Source organism: Schistocerca cancellata, chromosome 5 (genome assembly GCF_023864275.1).
Source record: "Schistocerca cancellata isolate TAMUIC-IGC-003103 chromosome 5, iqSchCanc2.1, whole genome shotgun sequence".
Lineage (NCBI taxonomy): Eukaryota > Metazoa > Arthropoda > Insecta > Orthoptera > Acrididae > Schistocerca > Schistocerca cancellata.
Genome location: NC_064630.1, coordinates 230496214 through 230513688, shown reverse-complemented (window position 1 = coordinate 230513688; position 17475 = coordinate 230496214).

Here is a 17475-nt window from a genome sequence, read left to right as displayed (position 1 = left end):
AGACAGTTTCTGTACGCTGAGCACAGCTGCTTCGCATGTCTGCAAGCTAATTTTGTAATCGTCTCTATGGCAACGCCTCTTCGTAACTCTAGAGACGACTACCGTATACGTCTACAGCAGTTTGCTCTTCGAAGTTGAAAGCTATTAAAGGCACTGCCAGGTGACAGGGATTTCCTTAAGTTGACTCCACTGTAAGAGTGTCTTCTTAGTAAAGAATAAATGTATCAAAACTTTATACATGATGCATCTCAGCGCTTGTGAAGTAATCGTTCATGATCTATGTCATACAACGACGTATTTTGTTGGTATATTCAGCGGCATGTATGGATCCTGTCTGCAAAATGTTTTGCGAATAGAGTTAATAGCAAAGAAGCTATAAACTGAAACGTCGTGCACAATGCTGCAGATTTTCACGCATCTCAATGTTTACGACGTCATATCTTCTGAACTGTTATAGATAGGTGGTTCTTACCCCTCCCCAGTGACTGTTAGCTGAGAGTAAGATATATGCGTACTAAATCAGATATGGAACACACACAGACACATACACACACACCCACACACCCACCCACCCACACACACACACACACACACACACACACACACACACACACACACACACACACACCAACTCATATATATATATATATATATATATATATATATATATATATAGGGTGAGTCACCTAACATTACCGCTGGATATATTTCGTAAACCACATGAAATACTGACGAATCGATTCCACAGACCGAACGTGAGGAGAGGGGCTAGTGTAATTGGTTAATACAAACCATAAAAAAATGCACGGAAGTATGTTTTTTAACACAAACCTATGTTTTTTTTAAATGGAACCCCGTTAGTTTTGTTAGCACATCTGAACATATAAACAAATACGTAATCAGTGCGTTTTGTTGCATTGTAAAATGTTAATTACATCCGGAGATATTGTAACCTAAAGTTGAAGCTTGAGTACCACTCCTCCGCTGTTCGATCGTGTGTATCGGAGAGCACCGAATTACGTAGGGATCCAAAGGGAACGGTGTTGGACCTTAGGTACAGAAGAGACTGGAACAACACATTATGTCCACATGCTAATACCTTTTTATTGGTCTTTTTCACTGACGCACATGTACATTAACATGAGGGGTGAGGTACACGTTCGACGGGCGTTTCATAGGACGTGGAGGACGCATAAATTGGCCAGCCCGTTCTCCTAACCTTACACCTCTGGACTTCTTTCTGTGGGGTACGTTGAAGGAGAATGTGTACCGTGATGTGCCTACAACCCCAGAGGATATGAAACAACGTATTGTGGCAGCCTGCGGCGACATTACACCAGATGTACTGCAACGTGTACGACATTCATTACGCCAGAGATTGCAATTTTGTGCAGCAAATGATGGCCACCACATTGCACATCTATTGGCCTGACATATCGGGACACACTCTATTCCACTCCGTAATTGAAAACGGAAACCACGTGTGTACGTGTACCTCACCCCTCGTGGTAATGTACATATGCGTCAGTGAAAAAGACCAATAAAAAGGTGTTAGCATGTGGACGTAATGTGTTGTTCCAGGGTCTTCTGTGCCTAAGGTCCATCACCGTTCCCTTTGGATCCCTACGTAATTCGGTGCTCTCCGATACACACGATCAAACAGCGGAGGAGTGGTACTCACGCGTCAACTTTAGGTTACAATATCTCCGGATGTAATTAACATTTTACAATGCAACAAACGGCACTGATAACGTATTTGTTTATATGTTCAGATGTGCTAACAAAACTAACGGGGTTCCATTTAAAAAAACGTAGGTTTGTGTTAAAAACATACTTCCGTGCATTTGTTTATGGTTTGTATTAACCAATTACACTAGCCCCTCTCCTCACGTTCGGTCTGTGGAATCGATTCGTCAGTATTTGATGTGGTTTACGAAATATATCCAGCGGTAACGTTAGGTGACTCACCCTGTATATATATATTTATGGATGTCAATATATTTCGTATTCCAGAAAATCCTTTATTGGCTGTCGTCTTTACTTTTGCCCTCTTCAGTTATTTCGCAGATATTCACTTCATGCAAGACGTCAGTTTCGATAAAAATTGCGCTTTTCTATTGTTTAATTCCGTCTGGGTCGACGAAGGGCTACACCTTGAAGGAGAATAGCGAAAAAAGCTTATCAACTACGTACATCTAATTACCTGTAGGTCTAAAATTGTGGATCATATGAGCATGCATCGTGATACGTGTTTGTATTACTCGATTTTAATGACCTGATGGATAAACAGGTTACGAAGAAAAACAAATTAGAGCATTAGCGGCATGCAGTGAATTCCTGATTTTGCTAACAGTGGAAAAGTATGGCATCTGTTGTATGTGTGGATTTTGCTTCAGCGAGGTATCAGGTAACTATACGCTGTTTCGTGTCAATATGCAGAACTCAGTATGTGCAGAATTTCGTTTTAGTTACGTAATTGCTGTAAGCCACCTGTAAAGCGAAACAGGGTAGTATTCTGACAAAGGAAACCAACTGAAACATCACACACCCGTACGCACACAGGGAATTCCAGACGCGAACTGGAGCTCCAGTGCTTCGTGTATTGCGCAGTGGGTGGTGTAACACTTTACGCCAACCCGGAACAAATGCGATATATTCTGATAATTACTGCAAAATAAATCGCTTTCTGTGATTATGTATTGTGAATTGGAGGCTTCCACTCTGATGAAAATCTCCCTGCCACAGCAAAAGGCTAATAAGCATGTCGTGGTAGGATGGTTTCGTGGGTTCTGGGGCAGCACACACACTAAGAAAGTAACACAGAAAGTTGAGTAGTAAAACGTAGTACTCAGCTTTGGTAACGCTCGTTACAGCAACTGTAGAATACAGTTTTTATCTATCAGTCCTGCGTTGATTACAGTTCATGAACAGAGACTAAATAATGTTCTCTGAACTAAAGTCAGAAGAAAACTAATCTTCTGCCTCGACGTATTATTCGAAAAGCTGTTCCAAACTAACAGTGCACAAGTAGGGTAACGGACTTCGTGCTGCCACAGTCTGCATGCCAGATTTATCCAAAATGGTGGCTCTTCTTAGGAGGTCTCCCCACCTTCTCTCCCTGGGATGTGGATGTGACAATGGCATTATTAAATTGATATACAAATTAATTAAACTGATAGGTAAATTAATTAAATTAATTATGCAAATTGATTAAATTCAAATTAGCGTACGTTAAAAATTATGGGAATTTCAAAAAATGGCGGGAAATGAATAATGGCGGGAAGTTATAATTTTGGAGTCCTAGTTCACAAAACAACCACGGTGGGACTCTCCCTCTCCCCTCCCACACTTCCCCATTTGAGAATTGGTGGGAAAAAGACAGTCTGTGCTGAGCTACTGGAGAGGAAGGTGCAGTCTTTATTTATTTATTTATTTATTTTGGCGGGAAACGTGTTCGTGGTGGAGTACGGTATTTCTGTGCTGGAGAGGAAGGTAGGATACTTAATTAATTGACTTAATCATAGCTCAGTTGGGCTACCTCCTGTAACCTAACTGGGAGACGTGTGTGCTCGCCTCGATGCGCAAGGACCGACTGAACTAGCTCACACAACACACACCAGAGAGCGCTGTTGACCTCCACCGCCCCTTCCCACACTCCTATGATGTCACCCACCCCTCACCACCACCCATCCCCTGAAAATGGCGGGAAACAGAGTTCGTCCAACTGCTAGACAGCATGGTTAGATTAGTGTGATTTATTTATTTTTGGTAGGAAACTGGAGTAAAGATGGTTTCTAATTACACATGTGCATCTTAGGAGGAGAGAGACATAATTCTCAAATAAAGATAATGTCAACTTCTATGTTGCAGCCTTCTTCTACAGGAAGATGAAACAAAACAAAAAAATAGTTGCCAGTATCGCAGTGTCGATTTTCACATTAAAACTATACGTGGTTCTATAAATCGTCGTTGTAAATGCAGTTTCGAGGTACGGTATTGCTTCCTATGATTCATTAAAAAACTACATCCTTCCACTATCAGCTACAAATGCTGCACTGCACGTTGGTTGTGATCATGTTAATCGTGTATTAACCACTCGGTGGGAAGTGCAGGATTGTGCCGCCAGAAAACGGGGCGCCACATGGTGTAAGGTAGTAATAAAATCATCCATGTTACCGAATTTTTATAAAGTGATGGTAGTTCCACAGAGTTGTAAGTGATGGAGAAGTATGCTTGATGGAGAATGATCATGTACAACGGATGTTGTGCTCTGTGAGGAATTTCTCAAAATGCAGCGCCAGCTTGAGCATTAGAGTGAGGTCGTAAAATATGCACAAAATCTTACAAGTAATACTATGGCTTGGGAGAAGGGAGAAAGGTTTATTGAAAAAGGAAGAGACCTATATATGTGCTTCATCGATTTAGAAAAGGCATTTGACAATGTGGTTTGGGACAAGCTGGCGACTATTATGAGGGAAAAGAGAGTGGACTGGAAAACCAGAAGACTTATAAACCCATTATACCTTAATCAAAAAGTTTCAGTTAAAGTGAGAGGAGAAAGTACAAACTGGATCAGACTAGGGAAAGGAGTAAGACAAGGATGCTGTTTATCACCTACTCTTTTCAACCTGTCCTTGGAAAATATGATTGACCAATGCTCATTAGATGACAAAGGAGTAGAAATTGGAGGAAGAAGAGTAGGATGCTTGAGATTTGCTGATGACATGGTCCTTCTAGCCACAGGGGAAAAAGAATTACAGGATTTGGTGGACACCATTGCAACTAACGGAAAAAAATATGGAATGAAAATTAACACAAATAAAACAAAAGTATTGGCAATAGGAGGAAATAAGGAAATAAAAATTGTGCTGAATGGAGAAACACTAGAACAAGTGCTAAATTTTAAGTATCTTGGAAGCAGGATAGACACCAACTGGAAGTGCACCACAGAAATTAAAACAAGGATAGCAATGGCAAAAGAGGCGTTTTATAAGAAAAGGAGAATCTTCTGCAGCGGTCTGGACAGAGAACTCAGAAAGAGACTCATAAAATGTCTTGTATGGAGTGTTCTTCTATATGGCGCTGAAACATGGACTATGAGGAAAAAAGACAGAGAAAGGCTGGAGGCTTTTGAGATCTGGACATGGCGGAAGATGGAAAGAATAAGTTGGATGGACAGAGTAAAAAATGAAGAGGTACTGAGAAGAGTGGGAGAGAAAAGACAGTTACTAGATGTAATAAAGAAAAGAAAAAGAAATTGGATTGGGCATATATTAAGAAAGAATGACGGACTGATAAAAACGGTTTTAGAAGGTTATGTAGAAGGGAAAAGGAAGCGAGGAAGGAAGAGATTCCAGATACTGGATGACATGATGGACGGTACAACATACAGCAGCCTTAAGAAGGAAGCAATGGATCGCAGAAAATGGAGAGGCAAAGGACCTGCTAATATAGCAGATAACTGATGATGATGATGGCTTTCTAGCAGAAGAAATGGTATCTGCGACTTTGGATCACGTCTTTCCGTTCAGCCATGGACTTGTGTTGGAGATTTCATTTTAATGACTACCATCCCAGCTGTCGAATCACATCTACGGTACTCGTATTTCGAAACTAGCTGCCCTTATTTGAGCTTTTTTCGAGCCTATCTGCTAGAGATCTCATCTGGCTCTTTCAGCTGTTGTAACTGTTCGTTATTCTTTGACCCACCCTCCCTGCATGTGATCGTTCCAATTTAATTTATACACAGACCAAAAGTCGGGGTGCACTATATCTAACACCTTCTGCGTCTAACGGAGGAACAGAACGAGCTGAGTTAATGCGACTGGGACATGTGTTAACCACCCGAAGGAAATGAGAGCATGTTGTCATAGATCTGCCAATCGTGTACATGATGTAATACCACCGTTAAACAGTGCCGCCTCCCACAACAACACAAGGCAGTAGAATAAGATAATGTGAGCGCTTACGGTGGTGTTTCTTATTGTTGAATTTGGAAGGCTTCGCTTCACACAGAAACTGATAGAAGGACTAGGAGTTTGCTGCTGCTCCCAGTATTGTGGGCGTTTATAAACTACAAGTACTGCCGTTCGAAGGAGGTGGCCTCTACATTGTCCAAGAGTCCCACGTCAAACTGCACCCACATTTAACAGGACACAGTCTCACAGAACGGCTACATAGTGGGGATGGGGGGCTTGGAGGATACGTTCTGATCAGCTGTACATAGCATTCTGTTGGCACCTAAATCATCTGCGAAGCGGTCGAGAGCACGTATTTTCATGTAACAAATCCGAAGACGTCTGCTTTATTCATCCAACACGATCTAGAAGCATGTTTCTGTTTCAGGAATGTAGTGGAAAATGAAGAAGAACTATATCTTATTGGATATGGTTGAACTGTCTTTGCCTTTCGGTGAGAACACTATAGTGTTAAACTTATAACACTACCGGCTACTATTCAATTAGCAATATCCCGATAATGGTACTCCTGGGGAAGGATACATTTTTGTTGTGATCGTGCGTAACAGAAAGACATCGGACCATTTTTGTCCCTCTATTGATTTCTGTAGAAAGGAAGCAGTAGCAGAACAAACGGGAATCGAAGTAAATTGTGATAACGTAAAAGGAAATGGTCGTCAGCCTAATAAGCCAAATTTGTATCAAGTACTGGCATGTTTAATAAAGGAAGTTAGTAACTGGGATTTATTTGAGACTGAAATTCTCTTTTGCTGATAAGATAAAAGACAACAGCACAGTTTAGCACATAATGTGCCTGTGCTGTTTTACTCAAGCGATGTTTCCCGATTCTGTATACCCGTTATTTTACACTTCGTGCATACAGTACTGGTTAGTGCTCTTTGCAGTTACGACAACTGATCACTGCACGTGAGAATCGCGGTAAATGTGATGTTGTCTGACTTGTTAGGAACAAATATCTATGGTGGAATTTTCTAATACTCAGAGAAAAATTTGGAATTCAGTACACAGCTGATGTTGTGTGTGTGTGTGTGTGTGTGTGTGTGTGTGTGTTTGTGTGTGTGTGTGTTTGTGTACAACATGGTTTTTGTCCTCCTATAAACGTCCAGCTATCAAAAACACACAGCCACGACGATAATAAGAAAAGCAGTCATAACGCCAGCCGATTTTCAGTTTGAGAGTGTTCAAAGTTGGTGTCCGTCAATAAATTCTAGTGCACGAGCTGTTACATATATTTGAGACGATGCGCGTCTTTCGTATACAGGTAAAAACACACAGTCATTTTTCCGTTCGATGGCAAGCTGCCACTAAATATGCGCATATTGGTACATGGGAGCAAGTCGTTTCCATAAACGTGTATTGTAAGAAGACCAATAGAGGGTTCTTATCTGTTGTAGTTCCGTAAGTGTTTTGACAAGATCAACTGCTCTCACATCACGAGACAGAGTCCGTGTTTCTTACTGACAAAATGTGGGAGATGGAAACCTGATGAGTCAGGATCGTTTCCAAAGGAGTCGAGCTCTGTATTTAGTCACACGTTCCGTTTTCTAGGAGACATCATTTGACTGTTTACAATAGTTTGGTGACTCAGTGAAACTTCTGCTGTCATAGTATGGATGTCTTCAAAGAGACACCACAAGAGGATTCTGGAACAGAATGATCGCTAGTCTCCCACCATAATAATTTCAGGGTGATTAAGTCATGCATCCACGAGGAATGCGATGTTCGCCGCTTAGCTGTGGTGAGTGACTCAGGACCAGCACCAGTTATTGTGGAGAGAGAGGGGAACACGCCTTAGAATGTTCACTGTGTTATGCATACTTTTGAACAGTGAGATTATTCTCAATGAAGTCGTGTGTTTAGCAAATGGCTTTTTCATACATATAGCTGGGGAAAGTGAAGACTGTTTTAGAACAAGGATTGGTCTGCTTGTTCACAGGATGCCGGAAGGCAGCGTTTCTTATTGACAACAGGGCACACAACCCAGAGACGTGCACTGAGAGCTCCACATCACATGGTGTAAGGTCAACTGCGACTGAAAGCAGAAAAGACGAGCATTGGGACAAGGAGGATTCTGGCATTGCTGCCAGATATATCCAAGATGGCTGTGATGACGTCATCCAAGGTGGCGGTGTGTGTACTTGGTAACAGCGCATGACATCATTCAAGATGGCGACTTTTGGCGGGAAGTTTGAATTTCGGCTGGAAAGTGCCACGCCCCCCTCCACCTCTGCTATGGTTCCGAGAGAGAATGCACTACAAATAGTATAGAATTATCTACCTGAGGCGCTGTAAGGGAGTCGCAAATACCGCTTACATACCACGTTCCATAGACGAATCACTTTCAAAATGCGGTAATTTTATCACGAGGCTGCATCGTGGTCTGATAATACACATTCCTACGATCACCGTCATGGTATTTGTCCGGAAAAAACCACCTCATTCAGAGGTAATGTCGTACCTCGATTAGTAAAGCGGGTACAGCTTTTAACATGGATACTTGTTTGCACCTGTAGAACCAAGACCGCTTGTGACAGTAACATACAGTAGCTGTTTCGATCGAGTTTTTTTAACATGTGGTCGATTACGTCTCTCTTTCTAGGACACGGTGGTAGGACTCATAAGAAAAAATCTTATGAGACATGTCCACCCATGGCTAATTTTGTATCAGTATTATTTCGTTTCGTAGGCAATCAGCTATCGACGAAGTATTATAATTGGTAGTAAGAGATGCGTGACAGGTCTGTGTTTGAGCATGAGGTTTAAAAAGTATGTGTTTATGTAAAGGAAATGACTATGTCCAGTCGTAAGGAGGGTATGGATTTGACTTGGAGTACTGTGATAGCAAAGGGAAGAGTATATCGAGTGGTCAGAAAGGTAGTAATATTTATATTTACAGAGCCCGTGCCAACAGCAGGGTGTATTTCCGATACTTCGCTCATTGTCGAATGACGTTCAATTGAGACCACGATCGTAAGATGGACGGCTTTCGTGATCAAGTGGAAATTTGAGAAGATTGTGTATGGAGGTACGTTTGCGCTGGACCGTTATTCCCTACCATGTAAATTGTTTGGTTGACTGCTTCTGCACATTTCACACCTTTATTTAGTTGAGAGAAGATCGATTGTGGTGTGTGCATCTGGCATGTGGAAGACATGTTTCCCTGTTCTCTAGACGTGGGAAAGACCTTAGTTGGCTTGTAAATTACAGGGATGATTTGGAATCTGTTTCATCAGCGAGATCCGTATTTGTAGGTGTAAATATCATTTTTCATCTGTTTGTTTCTAGTTACTCAGTGGTCTAGAGCACGCTCCACCTAGCTAAACAAAAGGGTTTGTAGAGAAATAATTTCCAGTCTATATCTTCAGAATTATGTTGCGTGAGCGATTGGGAGGCTACTGCTGTGTGCTTGATATCGAGAAGTACCGCGAAAATTATATAATATTATCTTAAACCATTCCAAAATACTTGTGTTCTTGTATTCAAGCTCCTGTCATCAGTGAGAGAGCAGTGTAATTGAGTAAGATTCTTTCTGTATTTGACAATATGTATAGCACTTTGCGAGGTTTAGTTGTCGCTGCAATATGGCGATCAGTGTAGAATAGTATATTGCCACTGAAAGTCTCATCCGTAGAAAACAATAAAAGGCAGAAGGTGCTTCCCTAGGACTGAAGAGCATTGTGAAATATAGCTGGTGTGAGTGTAGGTATATAATAATTTTTTTGGGTGCTGTACAGATATAAAAGGTAACTGAACTCGTTGTGTAAGAGGTGTATATATTGCATTGTAAAGTTACTGTGGCTTATGTTGTGTAAAATGTGTATATACAGCATTGTAAAGTTACTGTGGTTTATGTTGTGGCATGACTAGAGAGGATGACTGTGTGTCCTATCGTGAGGTTCGTACAGATTCAGCACATCGATAACTGTGAGAGATTTTTTACACTGAAAATTATGTGCACTATAGATACTGAGATTCGTTCCAGAAGCACAGCCATCAAGAGGAGACATTACCTGTACATCGATTAGTATCAGACTGTAACACCAATCGTAATACTTAATTGTAGTTACACTGTTAGATATGTTCCCGGCTTACAATATCCTTGTGAGTCTGGTATGTATTTGATGATGTATAGACAACTTTATGGGTTCAACTGCCAATGCACTTTAGCGATCTGTGCAAAATAATTTTACCTCTGAGAGTCCCATCTGCAGAAAGAAAGAAAAGGTGGATGGTGCTTCGACACGACGACAACAGTAATTCAGCGGGTAAATTTGATAAGAGCCAATCATAATGCTTGATTCATTCACATCCTTTGTACGGAGATATAGGAGCTTCTACATAGCGTTGAGAACACTTGCGTTTGTTGAGAGTGGGAAGGGTAACACAATAGGAGTGGGTACCACGTTAGGAGCGCTGTGAAGAGTGCATTCGACGTTATTCTGCGCTATTTTCGTAAAGAGGTTCTGTTAGGACAAGAATTTTCGTTCAGACAAGCTGAGACATCAAGAAAGCGAGCGTTAACTATTTCTGGGACACTATACAATTTATGCGAGGTCGACTCAGTTCTTGTTTTTTACATAGTCATGTGACATGAGTATAAGATTGACAACCTTTCAGATTGCGAATCGCCATGGGGACGTTTCGCAGCGAGGTGTCAGTCACGCTGGGGCAGGTACACACAACTGAATGCAGCTCGTATTTTCTGTTATGGGAGAAGCAGTCTGTGCTATTCTGTTATCAATGTTAAAGACACGTGCTTCACGGAGGTGTCTCACATATGGGGGCTGCGCCTTGGAGTTCTGTGACGTCAGTATAACATTGGCTGTATACCTGAAAATAGATGCAACATTCACATGCATCCGGTGGTGGCTCATGGCTGTGACACCACGCATGTCCGTGGCCAGTTGCACCAACACCTGTATTTAGGTGAACACATATTTGGATAGGAATTTCTCTGGTGTCAAGTACAGGGTCCGGCATAAAAAACTCCCCGATTACAAAGTAACGTGCAGCGGACAGTAGAAGGAGCAGAGTGGTGGGGGGCGCGTCGTTAAGTAGCTGCCTACGTGCTGTTTTCAGTGTACGTCATGGCGTGGCCTGGTGAACATCGTGCCTTCGTAGTGGAAGATTTTATTCAAAATGGCGAATCGCCTATTAATACTCAACGTGCTTTTCGCGTTCGCTTTGCGCTCGGACGACGGGACCCTGTTCCCGATAAGAAAACAATTTATTCTTGGGTTGCTAACTTTCGTGAGACAGGTTCCGCATTAAAAAGGAAACCACCTGGACGACCACGGACTGCAACAGGCCCCGGAAATGTTGATGCAGTTAGAGCTTCAGTTCAACAATCTCCTCGACGATCCGCTAAAAAGCATGCGGCAGCATTACGGATATCTGATCGAAGTGTGAGAAGAATCTTGCATCGAGATCTTAAAATGCATCCTTACAAACTTGTAACTACGCAGGAACTGAGTGAACGAGACTGTGGTGTCCGTGTAAGTTTGTGCCAAGACCTTCTTCGGAACATTCGTCCCAACGATATTGTGATTTTTTCTGATGAAGCACACTTTCACCTTGCCGGAACAGTGAACAGCCAAAATTGCAGATACTGGTGTGAACACAATCCCCAAGAACTTCATCAACGACCACTTCATAGCCCTAAAGTAACAGTATGGTGTGCTGTTTACAATTCCGGAGTGATCGGTCCTTACTTTTTCGAAGAAAATGACAGGAATTTAACCGTCAACAGTGAACGCTTTTGTGCCGTGCTCCGCGACTTTCTCCAACCGCAACTAAGGGAGCTTTTTGGTGAAATAGAGAACGTGTGGTTCCAGCAAGATGGTGCTACAGCCCACACAGCGCGGCAGTCACTGGCATTGGTGAAGGAAATGTTTCCTGGACATGTGATCTCGTTGCGTGGAGACATTGGCTGGTCCCCACGATCGCCGGACTTCACGCCCTGTGATTTCTTTCTTTGGGGCTATTTAAAAGCAAAAGTTTATGAACAACGTCCACAATCTTTACGAGCCCTGAAAGAAGCAATTACACAAGAGGTTGAAGCTATTCCACCTGAAATGACTCAAAGAGTAATGAATAACTTCAGGGAAAGACTCAATCAGTGTGTCGACAGTGCAGGAAGCCATTTAAGGGATGTTTTATTTAAAAAGTAAGACCATAAGAGTATTTTCTAAAATGGCATAATATGTACTTTTATTTAGTATAAATAAAATTGTTCTACCTTATTTGGTTTTGTTTTTATTAGCTTTCCTTAAAGGGGAGGTTTTTCTGCCGGACCTTGTATGAAAGGGGCACCACCGCCTCATGTATGCGGGACCTTAACGGGCGTCTGTGTGTGATTTGACAGCTGACAGCTGTGTCACTTGGCAGGGGTTGTGCGCTCTAGTGGACAGGGTGTGGAGGACGGTGCTTGTGCAAGTTGATTGCATTATTTTGCGAGTGGGTCTGTAGGCAGTGTTATGTGTTATTTGGACAGTTTACGAGTACCGAGCATGTCTACACATCACTGTGCTGCATTATTTAGGAGGATTCTGCATGTCTGTACTGAAATTATTTCGGTACATTAGGAGTTGCTTGCGTGTCTGTAGACTGTGTATTGTGACCCCAAGCACATTAGGGCGAGCGTTTTGTGACAGTTGTAAGTAGGCTGTTTAGGTTTTCAGAACAGTGCATAGTGTTGGGCAGTTGGACGTGAACAGCGCATAGCATTGGGCAGTTGGATGTGAGCCGCCAGCAGTGGATGTGGAGAGAGAGATGCCAGACTTTTGAGAGTTTGAAGCGGACTATCTGGACGTGTGTTCAGCAGAAAAAGGAAATTTGTAAAGATGGATGTCATGAATTGATATATATATATAATGGCTTCTGAACATTATTAAGGTAAATACAGTGTTGCCTCTCTATCAATTTTTTTTATTTGCTAACTATGCCTATCAGTAGTTAGTGCCTTCAGTAGTTAGAATCTTTTATTTAGCTGGCTTTATTGGCGCTTTCTGTATTGCAGTAGTTCGAGTAACCATGATTTTTGTGAGGTAAGTATTTCATGAATGGTATAGGTTCTAAATCTACATCTACATTTATACTCCGCAAGCCACCCAATGGTGTGTGGCGGAGGGCACTTTAGTGCCACTGTCATTACCTCCCTTTCCTGTTCCAGTCGCGTATGTTTCGCGGGAAGAGCGACTGCCTGAAAGTCTCCGTGCGCACTCGAATCTCTCTAACTTTACCTTCGTGATCTCCTCAGGAGGTATAAGTAGGGGGAAGCAATATATTCAATACCTCATCCAGAAACGCACCCTCTCGAAACCTGGACAGCAAGCTTCACCGCGATACAGAGCGCCTCTCTTGCAGAGTCTGCCACTTGAGTTTGCTAATCATCTCCGTAACGCTATCACGGTTACCAAATAACCCTGTGACGAAACGCGCCGCTCTTCTTTGGATCTTCTCTATCTCTTCCGTCAACCCGATCTGGTATGGATCCCACACTGATGAGCAATACTCAAGTATAGGTCGAACGAGTGTTTTGTAAGCCACCTCCTTTGTTGATGGACTACATTTTCTAAGGACTCTCCCAATGAATCTCACCCTGGTACCCGCCTTACCAACAATTAATTTTATATGATCATTCCACTTCAAATCGTTCCACACACCTACTCCCAGATATTTTACAGAAGTAACTGCTACCAGTGTTTGTTCTGCTGTCATATAATAATACAATAAAGGATCCTGCTTTCTATGTATTCGCAATACATTACATTTGTCTATGTTAAGGGTCAGTTGCCACTCCCTGCACCAAGTGCCTACCCGCTGCAGATCTTCCTGCATTTGACTGCAATTTTCTAATGCTGCAACTTCTCTGTATACTACAGCATCATCCGCGAAAAGCCGCATGGAACTTCCGACACAACCTACTAGGTCATTTATATATATATTGTGAAAAGCAATGGACCCTTAACACTCCCCTGTGGCACGACAGACATGTTAGGTCCATTATTTTGTAGGGATTATTGAAAGTCAGATTGCGTTGCGCTAAAAATATTTTGTGTCAGTTTACTGATGATCGGAATAAGTAAAGAGAGAAATGTCTGAGTACGTTCAGTTTTGCTCAGCTGTTTGAAAATCAACTAACGTCGTAGTTTACCAGCACAGTCATTCTTAATTTTCAAAGGGGACGTTTCACAGTGTGATAAATATACTCCATCCCTAAATAAAATGTTTCAAAATAAACAGAGTGCACGCCTTCCTTATTGTCCCCAGCAGCCCAGTGCAGCCTGAGTGGTCTTCACGCCATTTTCCCCCTATAGACCACCATCTGGGATTAGGCCACAGGAGGGATGACAGTACTCTGTGGTGGCAGTAATGTCTACTAGGTCATTTGGATTCTAGATCTCATGGTGGAGTCACTGCTTGCAAAATAAAAACTTATGTCCATCACAGACAGAGTCGTTTCCCCCCCACCATCTTGGATGATGTCATGCACTGTGCATGTCAGTACATGTTAGTGCATGTTAGTAAACTTTAGTGCATGTTAGTACACTTTAGTACACGTTAGTACATGTTGGTGTGCTTAAGCCCAACAACATGGGTTGGTAAGGGGATGTGGCGGTCGGTTGAGGATTGTGGTGGAGACTTTAACTGTTTCCTTCCAAGTCCAGGTGGGCATGGCATTTAAGAAAATTCATGCCAAGTACATGGTAGCACTCTCTGTGGGTGTCAATATGTACTAGGCCTCGTGGTGAGCATAATGTATGCCGCCATTTTCAATAACGTAGTCATGTCAATAGATTACATCACAAACGACAGGGCCCTCTGGTGCCAGTACTGTGTAGTAAGTCTGTTGGAGTCTGGAGCTGTTGGTGAATACATTGTATGCCGCCATCATGGATAACGGTACTTGCGTCATCACCTGATGTCACAGTAGGGTCCTCTGGTGTCAGTACTGTGTACTAGGTCCAGACCTCATGGTGAATACAATGTTTGCCGCCATCTTGGATTACATCACAGATGAGAGTGCCCTCTGGTGGAGGCGATGTGTACTAAGCCAGTTGGAGTCCGGATCTTGTGGTGAACACATCGGATTATCGTACTGCTTTAAACAGTCTGAATAAAGACTTATGTCCAAGTCCTTTTCCCACGAATTCTTAGGAGGAGGAGGTGACTGAGGTTAGTACAAGAGTCCTTTCTTTCGCTCCATTTTCTTAGCTTAGTAGAGATATGCAAATTGACCTTCGTTTACCGCTAAAATTCAAACTTGCCGCCAGTTCATAGGAAGAAGTCATGGTTGGGTGACTTAGGTGAGACCAAGTGGCCTATCTTCACGCGATTTTCTTAGGTTAGTAAAGATAACCATAGTGTGGTGCATTATACTGTTGGAATTTGAACTACCCGCCATTTTTCTGATGGAGAGGCGCATGGCACTTTCCCGCCAAAATTCAAATTTCCCGCCAAAAGCCGCCCTCTTGAATGGCGTCATGGCCGCCATCTTGGATGACGTCATGCACTGTTGCCAAGTCTACACCGTGACATCTTGGATGACGTCATCACCGCCATCTTGGTTACATCTGGCAGCAATGCATAGTGCACTAGAATCCCCCTTGTTCCAATACTAAGACGATGTTAGCTAATCAGAAAAAAATGCGGATAATTGATAAGTTTACAGCAGTCTGAAGCGCTTCATCTCACACTGTGCAGTACTTTTCCTCAACTTATTTTAATGATGTATTCAAACCAGAAGCTTACAATGCAAAAGGGGGACTGTAGGACAGTTAGTAAACGCAACAGTTTTGGAGCACAAAGTTTGTCGGCATTCCGAGCTTTCACACAGCCGGATGTTATGAAAAAAAAACAGAGTAGGGCAGTGTCACCAGACGCACAATTTCGTTTACTATAGCGCGCCCTCATGCACGCTGTAATGCCCAGAAAGTATCGTATTTTTATCGTTTGTGTGTGTGTGTGTGTGTGTGTGTGTGTGTGTGTGCGCGCGCGCGCCTATATTTACTCTAAGTACCAACATATATTCCGTGTACATGATAATATGGCATCTGACGAGACTTGCTAACTGAATACCTGTTGCCATCGCGAATGTCTGTTTTGTCCGCGTTCCAACCTTTTACCCAACTGGATTTTACGAAATAAAACTTTTTCCAACCACATTTTCGTTTACTATAGTGCACTGTTATGAGCGATGGAGGGACGTGTCATAATGGTTGGAAAACACTGTATTTTCACCAAGTGTTGATATTTGCATTAAATACCGATGTATATATCTGAGCTCTTGGAGGGATGTAAGGATTGAGGAAGCTTCTCTCAAGACACTTGGTAGCTAACTTCCAATAATGTTAAAAGTTTGGTGCCATGCACAGGTGATTAAGATCTTTCCGCACGCTCCTCACGTGACACCGGTATCGGTCGCAGCAGCCCGGCGTGGGTTAACGCCCATCGATGTCCGTGTTGGATGGATAGTGGGGGGAGGAGGGGGGCGGTATGCCTGATCGGACAACGCCAGAGAGGCGCCACGCACCCAGCCAGCGTAGCCGCGTCTCTTCATCTTTTTATGCAGTGCATATTAATTAGGTATGAGGAGAGACGAATATGAGATCGAAGCGATGAAACGTTTTGTGGATGTGAGAAGTCGGAAACAGCAGTGGTTTTGAACTCGAGTAATTGGATAAAATGCGTTGAAATTACGGAAAAACCTGGTAAAACAGAGAAATGGAAAATATATAAAATTAAGGCAAATACAGAGAAATAGCGACAATTGATACAAAATATTTAAAATTGAGAAAAATGTGCTACAAATATGGATGAAGGAGAGTAATTACATGTTCGTTTGGGTATATGAAAATCATTCCACTCCATTCCTCTCTCTGTTGCTGTGACTCTGAGTAACGGAAGTGCACCTAGGATTTGAAACAGAATGGTGCAAGTCGGTACTGGACTCCAGCATTTGCATCTCCCGCCGATCATTCCAGCGATTTCGCAAGGACAGAATGTACGGGAATAACAATAGCCACTATCACATCAACGTATGATGACGCAGCACTCATAGTGAAACATGGAGAACGGTCAATCTTTTTACGACATCCGAAGAGCAGTATACCGCAGTCAGTTCTCGATTCCGATTGGCTAGAAAACCTATATGTTAAAACATTTCGAGCAAATGGCGGGATCGAGACATCTCGAGGGGATGAGACGTCAGGCGGGCTAAGGTAATGTATTCGTGGAAGCTAGCTGGACTCTTTCATTCTACATTAAGCGTGTCAGTTCTTCCTGCTCTGGCATATGCCGACTATACTGCAAGAACCTACGTAACATAAATAAAAGACGCGAGAGCTATTTAATTGCAATTCATCCCTCGACAAATATGTGATAACGACGATTTGGTGGGAGGGTTTTGCTACTGGAAAACTACGTCAGACCGTACGAAATGACACCCTGTTGGTGTGAATGTGGACATAATGATAATCAGACTACTTCTCAGGAA